We start from the raw sequence: 14,238 nt of genomic DNA, 5'->3' as shown, positions 1-14,238 counted from the left end.
CTTTGATTCTTCTCCTACGCAGACTTGTGAGAGGTCTTGCGTTCAAATCTCAGACGAGCCACCGCTTCTTATCTCGTCCAAAACTGAATGGTCAATTTTCTCAAAAAGCACCTTGGTCAAACGAGGTCGGGCTGCCTGGAGTACGAATGGGGCAGAAACCAGGGAAGTGACATCATTGGCGGTCACGTTGAACAGGTTGACGTGAGTGGTGCCGTGTTTGAAAAATGTCAGCAATGAAGTTACATTGGAGATTTGGGACAGCTCTCCTCGGAGAACGAAAGCTTTCCTAGTCATGTGGGATCTAGACTCCGGAAATAATGTTCTGAAAATGCTCTCACGCCTGTGTCAGAGGTCCCGGGTGCCAATCCCAGACAAACTTTGAGCACAAATGCCCGGACAATTTTCTCAAAAAGCCGCTTCGTTAAATAAGATCGGACTGCCTGAATTAGGGATGGGGCAGAGCTCCAATTGCAGTGAATACACGAAGGGAAACATTTGTTCAAAGTGAACACAAGGATTGCAGATTTTTCGCCTGCGCAATCCGACTCTGAGTGAATCCTGCAGCTGCATTACTGCTTAATTCTGAGGGTGATACTTCAGGAAGCGGGGAAGTGAAGGGATTGGAGACAGCACTGAACAGGTTAAAGTGAACGAGGAATGTCAGCAATGAAGGGAGACTGGAAAGTTGGGGCAGTTCTCCTTGGAGAACAGAAGGCTGAAAGCTGGCCTGATTGAAGTTTTCCACGTCATGGAGGGGTCTAGACAGATGAAATAATGTAATAAAAATGCTCCCAGGCCTGAAAGGAACGAGAACGATTTGTCAGAGATTTAAAGTCATCAGGAAAATAAGTAAAAGTGACATTAGGAAGACCGTTTTCACACAGGGAGTGGGGTCAGTAAATCCCTGTCTGACAGTGACAAAGAGGCAGATTCAATGGACACAAAAGGGAATTCGGTGGGCATGTTCAATGTAACAATGTGCAGATTTACAGGGAGAAGGTGACGGAATGATACAAATAGGGACACTTATTTACTATGGTGTCGAACCAGAAGATCTAAGGTGGGCTGCATGGCCTCAGTTTGCGCTGTCACACATTTTGTGATTCTGAGTGAAATCGGAGTTGGACCAACAGAACGTGGGAAGTTTGACAACGGGTATATTCTGCCCAACAGGCTACTCCATCACAGCAATGAAGGTGTTTTGACATAATTCTCGAAGGTACATGACACAATGCAGATTCAAAACCGAGTATTCCTTTGAATCACTGAGTAATTTGTTTACAGTTATTCAGTTGAGGTGAGCGGAGTTGCGCATTGGAAGCCACTCCAGTTGATAGGTCGAAGCCGTTTTCTCCTGTGTGATAGTCCCACCAGCACTCCAATTTGCTGTGCTTCCAGTCAGTAGATGCAGATTACTGTCCCATACTGATACACGGGCCACGATGACCCAGCTGTGGTGACAGGCTTGTGAAGGTCTGAGTGCTCTTCTCCTGTTCACTGTCGGCCTCCTATGATCCGAATCATCAAACCTATCTTCTCTGAGATGGGAATAAACTGGTGAAGGTGAAACACATCTGTTGTGGTGTGTTCTATGCGCAGGAGGACCCGCAGTAATTCCCCACGCTGTTTCACACAGCAGCATCCTCCCGCTCAACTACACTTGGCTAAAAGCTGATTGAACCAAATAGATATCCGCCATTGGGTTTTACTGACACAGTTTATAAACTTCAGGCTAACCGAAAATGTGGAGAGGGGCCGTCAGACTGTGGTTTCCGCTCCTGCTGTTGAATAAAGATCACTTGAACTGTGTCCAGTGAGAGGAAATGATTCGTTGTTGTTGGAAAACATTTCTATCTGAACTCGCTGTCACTCTGCTATAACAGGAGGAGCTGGGATCTCCTGATACATTGAAACATCAAGCTGGGAGTCTCTAGATTATGTTGTAAAGGTATCGGTATAATGCTATTCACACCGCGCTGTCACCAACTGAATGAAGGGGCTGCGTGTTTAAATCCCGTGATGAACAGTCTGTGTTTGACTTCTCACAGTGGGGGAGCTGAGCATTTACCTAAACAATGGACACACCACCTCCCTGACACAGTGTTCACAAATAAGCTGACAGCAAAGCTTCACGTGTGATCGAAAGTTTCTGGAAAAATAAATTGACTCAACAGATATACAGAGTGAACGTACTCCTTTCCTGATTTGAAGTGCAAGAAGATGATATCAGTGAGCCTGACGTGATTTGAACACGCAATTTTCTGCTCTGGAGTCAGACACGCTACCGTTGTGCCACAAACTCACCAAAAGCACCGACCCTCTAGTTCATGATTAAGGGAAATGATCGCACGACAATGATTTTACGTTATGAGTAACAACGGAGATCAACAGTTCATGTCTGTTCTGTTTCTCCCCCATCTCCTCCTGTCTCTCGAAACAATTTCCAACTCTCTTTCAATAAACAGCTGACAAGAAACAGAGCCATCATTAACTTTTGAACTGGAGAAGGTTTCTTGTGAAATTAGCTTGAGGCTTGAGGTATGCAAGGTCAAGAGAACTTAGGTAAAACACGGAAACGCTATCCTCATTAGCAGACAGTGAAAGGATTACAAGACGCAAATTAAGCATTTTCGACAAGTGATACAGGGGACTGGGAAGCTAAGCATTATAAACTGTGAACGACAGTGTTCTGAAGCACAACACGCACATTCAAAGACTGAAAACATTCAGGTCCTGATTAATCAGATTGCATTGTGGTGCTATTCTGCAAAACGTCCACTTGCAATGTCCTACAAAAGATTAAACAAAGCCCTTCAACAACCAAAGATAATAACCGTCACTGCTTCCCTTCCACAGTCCCAACTTTGTGAAGCAGTATCTTTCACTGGCAAAGGAAGCATCCTTGTCCTCTGGTGCTTCATTTCGATCACGATTTCATGTCCCTCACTGTTCTAGTCTCATTTGCAGACACTTGGCTCATAGCCTCAAAAGACGCTCTGCGGATATCTGCTTGTTCCACCCGAACAGGCAGTGGGTTGCAGATTCCCACCAGTCCCAATGTGAGTGAAATAGTTTTCCCCCTCCACTGACTTGAATCTTAAAGAAGAAGCCGGGGAGCAAGCTCCGTTTCTTTTCGACGACATTTCTCATTTTGTAGTCGACAGGGGTCACACCTGCGTGGGGAAACCGCAATGGGTTTCAAGGCCATCGCATAAACCACTCGGCCCACGAATACAGAACTACACTGACAGCTTCACTTCCCAGGTCTGTCTGCCTGCGGAGCTGAGAAAGAGTGAATCATCGCAGAGTTTGTTTGAATCCATTCACTTCAGTGATTCGAAAGGGTTAAATATTTGCACACAGCGAGTCTAGGTGTTTCATCGCAAAAGATGAAATGAACTTTCAGTTAAAAACAAATCTAGAAATTTCAGGAGGAACGGAGAAGGTCAGGCAACATCTATGGAAAGAGAATCAGACTCAGCATTTCAGAATTCCGTTTTCTCCGACAGGTGCTGTCAAACCTGCCGAGTTTCTCTGTTTTGTCTCGGGTCCTCAGCATCCGCAGTCCCTTACGTTAGACAATAATACAATTCAGAAACCCCATTGTGGAGAAGGTTTCCGCTTGGATAACATTTTCCTGACCCCATTAAAGTGCACACAGTCGCGAAGCCAAGGAAGAGGAAAAAAGCTAAGCGTCCCTGGGTGGGTTCGAACCACCAACCTTTCGGTTAACAGCCGAACGCGCTGACCAATTGCGCCACAGAGACATGGGATATCCGGGCCTACGCCATCGCTTAGGGAAGGCTATTAGTGAATTCAGAATTCAGCCTGCCCCGCCGAGAGTTACAATTGTCGTCTATCACCTTTACTTTTTCTGAATAATGCCTGGGACATTCATTGTGGAGACACCGGGGACAGTCTGATCCCACCCTCTGCAGACATATCCATGTCACGAGGAACTAGTTTTCTTCCTCCGGGACCGTCGCCCATCGAGCCTTTCAGTGTTTTGCCTGTTCCCGAGTTCCCTCATTGGCTCGGAGGCGAGAAGGGGTTTGAATTCCTGATGTGCACGAACGACAATTCTTTCAACGTCTCAGATCAGTTCATGTCCCGAGAACATCAGAGTCAATCTCCCGGCCTCTTCAACAAGGGGACGGTGGCTGGACTGTCTGTGCTCAGTCGGACGGTTCATCTTTCATTCTCATCTAAATCCGCTTCCCAAAGAGTTTCTAAAGGTTCACAAAGCTGGAGACTGGGATTTCTGTTTTGCTTCATGAACATTTTTCCATTTCCTAACTGACAATATTATGCCAAAATCGCTTCCCAAGTGTACGCCATGCTTCATTTCCAGGGATGAGGAATTTCCAATGTGGGGAGACATTCCCAAGGTTGGGAATGTTCGCTTTGGAGCAAAGAAGTTTAACTGGAGATTTCCTGGGGCTGTTGGTAATGATGGGAGAAGAAGCGGTGGGAATGGGCAGATTAATGATCAGAAGAACCAATTGCCACAAACCAGAGTCAGTTACCAGAGGACAGAAATTGAAGTTCTTGAATGAAAAGCAGCACTTGTGCCTAATAAACACAGAGAATACTGCAGAAAGCCAACAGGTCGTGTATCATCTGTGGAAAGGTAAACAGAGCTGACGTTTTGAGTCTGGCACGCTGTTTGTTCCGAACACGAGTTTCCTGCATGGAAATCAATTCCCAGACATGAGAAAACGGGACTTTATTGAGACGGGTTTTCTGAAGCTTGAGCGATAATGCAAACAACAGGAAGTCATTTAAAATCGCCAGCGAAGAAAGCATAGTCAGCAGGTTACCACCCTGGGCGGGGAAGCCCCAAAGGATCTCCACGCAAGCACTTTAAATGTTCGGCCACAACTACACTCCCGAAGTTGTGGTCAAAAATTTCTCATGGAATTGCTCTAACAGGAAAGGTGATCACTGGACTTGTCCTGTCCGCGCCATAGCCCCAACGTATCCTGTTCCCCTGGATTTCATCAGGACAGAGGAGGCTGATGGGAGATTGAATTGAATTACACACATTGATGAGGGACAGAGCGGGTGGGAAGGATCCATTTCCGTGCGTAGAGAGATGAATAATCAGGGCCGAAAATAAGGAGCCACTTCAAGAAATTTGGGGTTCATTCAGCAAAGCTAATGTAGAACTGTTCACAGAAAATGGTGATGAAAGTCTCTCGAGTTATTTTGATGAGAAATGTTGAAAATGCTAATACAAACGATAGAATGAACGTAGATTGGTAAATGTATTTGGTGACAGTTCTGTTCATGCCCTGTGAGCGAAACGTGGATCTGAAGAAATAAAAGGGACATTCTGAAAATGTGTTGCTGGTTAAAGCACAGCAGGTTAGGCAGCATCTCAGGAATAGGGAATTCGACGTTTCGAGCATAAGCCCTTCATCAGGAATGAGAGAGAGTAGCCAAGCAGGCTAAGATAAAAGGTAGGGAGGAGGTACTTGGGGGAGGGGCGATGGAGGTGGGATAGGTGGAAGGAGGTCAAGGTGAGGGTGATAGGCCGGAGTGGGGTGGGGGCGGAGAGGTCAGTAAGGAGATTGCAGGTTAGGAGGGCGGTGCTGAGTTGAGGGAACCGACTGAGACAAGGTGGGGGGAGGGGAAATGAGGAAACTGGAGAAATCTGAATTCATACCTTGTGGTTGGTGGGTTCCCAGGCGGAAGATGAGGCGCTCCTCCTCCAGCCGTCGTGTTGTTATGTTCTGCCGGTGGAGGAGTCCAAGGACCTGCATGTCCTCGGTGGAGTGGGAGGGAGTGTTAAAGTGTTGAGCCATGGGGTGGTTGGGTTGGTTGGTCCGGGCGGCCCAGAGGTGTTCTCTGAGGCGTTCCGCAAGTAAGCGGCCTGTCTCCCCAATATAGAGGAGGCCACATCGGGTGGAGGTTGGGTTGGTGGGAGGGGGGTGTGGATCTGACGAGGGAGCCACGAAGGGAGTGGTCCTTGCGGAACGCTGATAGGGGAGGGGAGGGAAATATATCCCTGGTGGTGGGGTCCGTTTGGAGGTGGTGGAAATGACGGCGGATGATACGTTGTATGTGGAGGTTGGTGGGGTGGTAGGTGAGAACCAGTGGGGGTTGGAGGAGCGGGGCTCAAGGGCGGAGGAGCAGGAAGTGGAGGAGATGCGGTGGAGGGCATCGTCGATCACGTCTGGGGGGAATCTGCGGTCCTTGAAGAAGGAGGCCATCTGGGCTGTGCGGTGTTGGAACTGGTCCTCCTGGGAGCAGATGCGGCGGAGATGAAGGAATTGGGAATATGGGATGGAGTTTTTGCAGGGGGCAGGGTGGGAGGAGGTGTAGTCCAGGTAGCCTCTTCGTAGGATATGTGGAACAGTCGATCTTCCGCAACTACACTGGCACCACCCCCCACCTTTTCCTCCGCTACATCGATGACTGTATCGGCGCTGCCTCGTGCTCCCACGAGGAGGTTGAACAGTTCATCAACTTTACCAACACCTTCCATCCCGACCTCAAATTCACCTGGACTGTCTCAGACTCCTCCCTCCCCTTCCTAGACCTTTCCATCTCTATCTCGGGCGATAACCGACTGACTCCCACAGCTACCTGGACTACACCTCCTCCCACCCTGCCCCCTGCAAAAACTCCATCCCATATTCCCAATTCCTTCGTCCCCGCCGCATCTGCTCCCAGGAGGACCAGTTCCAACGCCGCACAGCCCAGATGGCCTCCTTCTTCAAGGACCGCAGATTCCCCCCAGACGTGATCGACGATGCCCTACACCGCATCTCCTCCACTTCCCGCTCCTCCGCCCTTGAGCCCCGCTCCTCCAACCGCCACCAAGACAGAACCCCACTGATTCTCACCTACCACCAACCTCCGCATACAACGTATCATCCGCCGTCATTTCCGCCACCTCCAAACGGACCCCACCACCAAGGATATATTTCCCTCCCCTCCCCTATCAGCGTTCCGCAAGGACCACTCCCTTCGTGACTCCCGCGTCAGATCCACACCCCCCACCAACCCTACCTCCACCCCAGGCACCTTCCGCTGCAACCGCAGGAAATGTAAAACTTGCGCCCACACCTCCACACTCACTTCCCTCCAAGGCCCCAAGGGATCCTTCCATATCTGCCACAAGTTCACCTGTACCTCCACACACATCATCTATTGCATCCGCTGCACCCGATGTGGACTCCTCTATATTGGGGAGACAGGCCGCTTACTTGCGGAACGCTTCAGAGAACACCTCTGGGCCGCCCGGACCAACCAACCCAACCACCCCGTGGCTCAACACTTTAACTCTCCCTCCCACTCCACCGAGGACATGCGGGTCCTTGGACTCCTCCACCAGCAGAACATGACAATACGACGGCTGGAGGAGGAGCGCCTCATCTTCCGCCTGGGAACCCTCCAACCACAAGGTATGAATTCAGATTTCTCCAGTTTCCTCATTTCCCCTCCCCCCACCTTGTCTCAGTCGGTTCCCTCAACTCAGCACCGCCCTCCTAACCTGCAATCTCCTTACTGACCTCTCCGCCCCCACCCCACTCCGGCCTATCACCCTCACCTTGACCTCCTTCCACCTATCCCACCTCCATCGCCCTCCCCCAAGTCCCTCCTCCCTACCTTTTATCTTAGCCTGCTTGGCTACTCTCTCTCATTCCTGATGAAGGGCCTATGCTCGAAACGTCGAATTCCCTATTCCTGAGATGCTGCCTAACCTGCTGTGCTTTAACCAGCAACACATTTTCAGCTTTGATCTCCAGCATCTGCAGACCTCATTTTTTACTCTAATAAAAGGGACATTAACAACATCGATCTGAAATTGGATACGGTACAAGAAAAGGAACCATCACTAACAGTTGGCTTTTGAACTGGAGAATGTTTCTCGTGAAATTAGCTTGAGGCTTCAGGTATGCAAGGTCAAGATAACTTAGGTAAAGCACTAATTAGCAGACAGTGAAAGGATTACAAGACGCAAATTAAACATTTTCGACAAGTGGTACAGGGGACTGGGCAGATTAATATTATAAACTGTGAACAACAAAGTTCTGGAGCACAACACTTACATTCAAAGACCGAAAACATCCAGATCCTGATTAATCAGATTGCCTTGCGGAGCTTTTCTGCAAAACATCCACTTGCAATATCCGACAAAAGAGTGATAAAACCCATCCCTGTCAGCCCAGGATAGAAAATCCGAAGGGATGAAGGTTTGCTTATTTTCTGAAGATTCACAAAACTAAGACTGGGTTTTGGTGATTGTTTCCTTTCCACTCCCAGGAGCCGCAGTGGTTGACGCGTTGAGTTGGGGAAAGTAAAATGTGCCCGTGAGCAGCGTGTGAGGCTGTTTCAGCTTCCCCTTCATCTGACAGCGCTGTGACTTGACTCCGATGTTCTCAGAGATATTTATTGACGGGAGACAGTGGATACAATTTGCATTTTGGAAAACATTGATACTTTCCTCATGTTCAGAATTAAAAGTGTAATTACTCATGTGATGGAGCAGAATCTAACGGATTGGCACGTTGATTTAAATGTAGACATATGTTGCTTCATATGGTGTATATTTGATATTATTCACTGTTATAAAAGCTTTGTGGCTATTGTTTTTCACATTCTAATCTAGCACTGAAGTTATATTCTGTATTTCTTGTCATCTTTTTTAATCGAATAGGACAGCAGAAAGTCATTCAGCAACTTTACTGGTTTGTTTTTCTCATGTAGCCTTGACATTTCATTTCCATTGTCCTTGATTCCTCCCACCATATCTCCTGCATATAAACCGACATTTTCCCAATCACCATCAGTTCTGTGGAAGGGTCACCGGCAACTCCTGTTTTTTGTTTCTGATATACAGCATCCGCAATTCTTTCAGATTTTCATTGAGACAGAGTTGGAAATTGTTTCGAGAGACAGAAAGAGAGGGGGGAGAAACAGAACAGACATGAACTGTTGATCTCCGTTGTTACTCATAACGGAAAATCATTGCAGTGTGATCACTTCCCTTAAGTATGAATAGAAGCGACCAGTGCCTCGTGAGCTTGTGGCGCAACGGTGGCGCGTCTGACGCCAGATCAGAAGGTTGCGTGTTCAAATCACGTCAGGCTCACTAAATGTCGGCTTCTTACATTTCACCTTCAAGGAAGGATTGTGCTCCCTCCATACATTTGTTGAGCTAAGTCTCCTTTGCGTAAACTTTCGATCCCACCAACAGCAAATTCTTTCCTCTCACTGGACACAGTTGAAATTATCTTTATTCAACATAAGGAGCGGAAACTACAGTCTGACGGCCCCTCTTCACATTAACGGTGAGCCTGAATTTTATAAACGGTGTCACTAAAATACTGTGGCGGACACTGATTTGGTTCAATCGATTTTTTTGCCAAGTGTAATTCACCGAGAGGATGCTGCTGTGTGAAACAGCGTGGGGAATTACTGCAGGGCCTCCTGCACATGGGACACACCGCAACTGATGTGTTTCACCTTCACCAGTTTATTCCTACTCTCGGAGAAGAGAAGTTTGATTATTCGGATCATAGGAGGCCGACAGTGAACAGGAGAAGAGCACTCAGACCTTCACAAGCCCATGTATCAGTATGGGACAGTAATCTGTATCTACTGACTGGAAGCACAGCAAATTGGAGTGCTGGTGGGACTATCACACAGGAGAAAACGGCTTCGCCAGATCAACTGGAGTGGCTCCCAATGCGCAACTCCACTCACCTCAACTGAATAACTGTAAACAAATTACTCAGTGATTCAAATGAATCCTCAGTTTTGAATCTGCATTGTGTCATGCACTTTCGAGAATGATGTCAAAACACCTTCATTGCTGTAATGGAGTATCCTGTTGGGCAGAATATATCCGTTGTCAAATTTCCTCCATTCTGTTGGTCCAACTCCGGTTTCACTCAGAATCACGAAATCCGTGACAGCGCAGATTGAGGCCATGCAGCCCACCTTAGCTCTGCTGATTTAAAACAATATGTAAATACATGTCCCACTCTGTCGCCTGTTCTCTGTAAATCTGCACGTTGTTACATTGAACATGTCCACCGAATTTCCTTTTGTGTCCATTGAATCTGCCTCTTTGTCACTGTCAGACAGGGATTTACTGGCCCCGCTCCCTGTGCGAAAACGGTCTTCCTGATGTCACTTTTACTTATTTTCCTGATGACTTTAAATCTCTGCCAAATCGTTCTCGATCTTTTCAGGCCTGGGATCATTTTCACTGCATCATTTCCTCTGTCTAAAACCCTCATGATGTGGAAAACTTCAATCAGGCCAGCTATCAGCCCTCTGTTCTCCAAAGAGAGCTGCCCCAAACTTTCCAATCTCCCTTCATTGCTGACATTCCTCAGAACGATACCATTCACGTTAACATGTTCAGCGCCGTCTGCAATCACTTCACTTCCCCGCTTCCTGAAGTATCACCCTCAGAATTGAGCGTAATGCAGGTGGAGGATTCATTCAGACTCGGATTGCTCGGGCCAAAAATCTGCAATCCTTGTTTTCACTTTCAACACGTGTTTCCCTTCGCCTTGTTCACAGCAATGGCGGCTCCGCGCCGTCCCTAATTCAGGCAGTCCGATCTTATTTAAGAAGCGGCTTTTTAAGAAAATTGATCGGGCATTTTTGCTCATGTCAATTTAAGAAATGGGAGTTCGCCTGGGATTGGAACCCGGGAACTCTCACACGGCTGCATATACTAGAAGACCCAAAGCTAGAATCATATCCCAGACTAACAAGCCACCAGCCATGGGTGCAGCCACCTCCTGAAGCAGCTGAGACTTGCTCAGTACGAAATACATTGTACATTGCTCCCAGAATTGCAAGCAGGGACGAGTTTCAAGAACATCTGCTTCTCAATCTGCCTCCCTGCTCCCTGGACGCTGCTGTTTGTCCCGTTCCCTGGGACCGGGCTGTCTCCACTGGTGGATAATTGAACCATTTTGTTTCTACTTACAAGCTGTGCTGATGGAAGCCAGAGCCCATTCGCTCTTCTGCTCTCTCTCTCTCTCTCACTATTACGTGAGGCAGGAGAAGTCAGTTACAGTCATGCGGAGGAAATGGGCAGCTTTGAACGTGTTCCAAAGGTCCTGTTAACGGAGAGATAGAAAGATGCTGTGCTGGCAGGACAGAGAGAAATGGACACCGAGGACTCTTCGCCCAGGTCAATTCACATTGTTGTGCAGCCTTCTTGGTGTTCAGAAACCGTCCTTCACGCAGCAATCTTACGGAAAGTCTATTGCAAAGTGGGCATCGCCTTCTTTGCTGCGACTGCGCAGCAGTTAACATCTGAGCCCCAAGTGTCCCAGATGAAGAGAATCCGAGTGAAACCTTCACTCACTGAGAGTCCTTCCCACGGCCCTGAGCTGAGGGACTGCAGGCAGTCCAACACGGAAGGGACGGGTAAAAATGAACCATTGTTGCTCCCTCAGCCTCTCTGTCCCAGAGACAGGCAGTGGGACGGCATAAACACGTAGCATCATTCACGCGCAGGCAGAAGCCGTTCAGCCCGTCGAGTCCATGGTGACTCTCTGTCACTTGTCTCTCTTTGAGGTTATTCACAACCCGTGAAATGCGTACTAACAGTGGGGGACTATGTCTGAATGGTGATACCCTTTGTGACAGACTGATCGGCTTGTCATTCACGTCTGAACAGGCGTGGCGAATTACTGCAGGGAATGGACGAAACTGCAAGGCATGTGTTTCAACTTTATCAACTCATTGGCATTTCACAGAAGTGGTTTTGCGATTTAGTTCATAGGAAACCTACGAAGAATAGGGGAAATCCACTCAGACCTCCAAAAAGCATGTTACTTGAACCGCGTGAGTTTCGGAACGATACATGGCATTCAGACCCTCAGGAAGTAGATGCAAAGGCAAGATACGAAACGAAGTTCTATGACAAAGGGCAGCTTCGATGCATCGACCTGCGGCTTAAGGGGCCAGCACACTCTCGCTGTGCCACTCTACACCTACATTGTCTTTCGTTTTCCACAGGTCCCTTCAGCCTTTCGCCTGGCACGCGGCATGCACGTTCGAGCCTGATGTCAAAGACCTCCGCTGCTGTCGTGTAATATGCTGGTGCGCAGACGTATGGAGGCCGTGTAAATAGAAACGCTTTTACTAAATTCCCACATTCGGTTGGACGAACTGTGATTTCACACTGAATCACAACATGTATCGCAGCGCAGACGGCGGCCATGCGGCCCACCTTCGCTCTGCTGGTTCGAAACAGTAAGTAAATGTGCGTGTCTATTCGTATCATTCTCTTGCCTTCTCCATGTAATTCTACACATTGTTACTTTAAACATGACCACCAATTTCCCTTTTGCGTCTATGCCTCTGTGTAAATGTCAGATCGGGATTTTCTGACCCCAACCACTCCCTGTACGAAAGTATTCTTCCTAATGTCACTTTTAGTTCTTTTCCTCAAGACTTTAAAACCCAGCCGATCCTTTCAGGTGTGAGAGCAGTTTGACTACATTACTTTCTCTGTCCAGACCCCGCATGACTTGGTAAAGTTCCTTCAGGCCAGATTTCAAACTTCCGTTCTCCGAGGAGAGCTGTTCGCATTTTCTAATCTAGCTTTATCACTGACATTCCTCAAACATCGCACCACTCACGTCAACCTGTTTAACGCTATCTCCAATCATTTCACTTCCTTGCTTTCTGCACCACGCGTACTCCAAGGAGCCCAATCTCGTTTAACGAAGGTACTTTTTGCGAAATTTTTGAAAGCACTTTGGTACAAGCCATGAAACGCGGGCTCGTCCGGGATCTCTCGCAAGTCTGTGTAGAAAAAGACCCAAAGGGAGAATCATACCCCGAGACCAACGAGCGACATATCGAACCCCCATCCATCCCCGCCCTACCTCTTGAACCAGCTGAGTCTTGCTCAGTGTGAAATACATTTGACATTGCTCTCAGAATTGCAAGCGGCAAAGACTTTCCTGAACAGCTGCTTCTCATTCAGTCTCCCTGCTGCTGTTTGCCCGTCCCCAGGAACCGGGCCCTCTCTACCGGCAGAAAATTAAACCGTTTTGTTTCTAAACTTTTCTCTGACACCGGAGTGACCAGTGACAAGCATTGCCCTCCTCGACATAGGATACACAGAAAAGGAGAAGACCCCGCAGACCTCCACGAGTGTGCCATCTCACCTGTGCACATTGGGCCAGTATATCAATGTGAAATAATTATGTCGAAGATCTTTGGAAAGCAGATCAGAAGACGAGGTGCTGAACAGTGCGCCGTCATACGGGAAAGCTGCTAAAGATGACATTGAGTGAATGGGACAGATAGTTTCCCTCCTGGGTTATGCTCCCATCACGCACCCGCAGACAAATCTCCGACGTGCAAATCGTATAAACTCCGTCGAAGTTCCCACATTCCGTTTTTCGAACTGTGATTTCGCTCAGAATCACACAATTTCAACACTCGCAATGTTCAAACTTTAACAATATGCTTTTAGATATACCGCTGCCCAGATTCGATTTCCGGGCAGGGAAGAAATTTATAGTATAGCTGTCAGCCAGTACCGGCATCTCCCTGGTGGTCTAGTGGTTAGGATTCGGCGCTTTCACCGCCGCGGCCCGGGTTCGATTCTCGGTCAGGGAAGCAGTTTTCAATAGATTTTTTGGCTACCCATTCTCCTTAAATGTGCTGTACAGTTACTTGTTGGTCTTCGGAGTGACTGGCTGTGGCAATGTGTATGGCTCGTTGAAATAGTGTCCTGATTCAGGATTGTTTTTATGTTTAGGGATGATTGCTCCTGTAGCTAAGTTCTTGGTTCGCGTGTGTTGTCTTCCTGTAGACGCTGTTTTGAATATTACCGTTGACTGTTCGCTCTACTGTGATATCGAGAAATGGCACTTTGCTGTTGTTCTCCTATTTTGTGAATTTTATGCCAGTAAGGAGATTGTTGATGGTGTTGTAGGTTTCCTCTAATTTGTTTCAGTTTTTGATGACTGTGTCATCGCTGTAGCTGACCCAAAGTTTGGGTTGGGTCGTTGGAAGGGTTGTTTGTTCGAGTCTCTGCATTGTTGCTTCTGTTAGGAATCCTGATACTGGTGGTTTCATGGGTGTTTCATTGATTTGTTTGTAGGGCTTGTTACTGAATATGAAGCGTTTGGTTAAGGCACAGTTCCATGCGCTTGACAGTGCTATCTTTGCTGATGAAGTTGGTGCTGTGTTTGTGTCTTTGGTTCTTCGAATAGTTTCTTCAGTTTTCTTTGGCCA

At 47.7% G+C, this 14,238-nt stretch overlaps 2 non-coding genes across 2 annotated transcripts; one reads left to right on the top strand and one right to left on the bottom strand.

Moving 5' to 3' along the window:
* Positions 1–3,693: 3,693 nt before the first annotated feature.
* Positions 3,694–3,767, bottom strand: trnan-guu (transfer RNA asparagine (anticodon GUU)). The gene has a single exon. It is a non-coding gene; the product is annotated as a tRNA-Asn (tRNA).
* A 9,778-nt stretch (positions 3,768–13,545) lies between these two features.
* trnae-uuc (transfer RNA glutamic acid (anticodon UUC)) lies at positions 13,546–13,617 on the top strand. Its single transcript has one exon. It is a non-coding gene; the product is annotated as a tRNA-Glu (tRNA).
* The last annotated feature ends 621 nt before the right edge of the window (positions 13,618–14,238 follow it).

The sequence above is a fragment of the Hemiscyllium ocellatum genome, assembly GCF_020745735.1.
Source record: "Hemiscyllium ocellatum isolate sHemOce1 chromosome 27 unlocalized genomic scaffold, sHemOce1.pat.X.cur. SUPER_27_unloc_13, whole genome shotgun sequence".
Taxonomy (NCBI): Eukaryota; Metazoa; Chordata; class Chondrichthyes; order Orectolobiformes; family Hemiscylliidae; genus Hemiscyllium; species Hemiscyllium ocellatum.
This window is presented reverse-complemented; position numbering and strand designations above follow the sequence as displayed.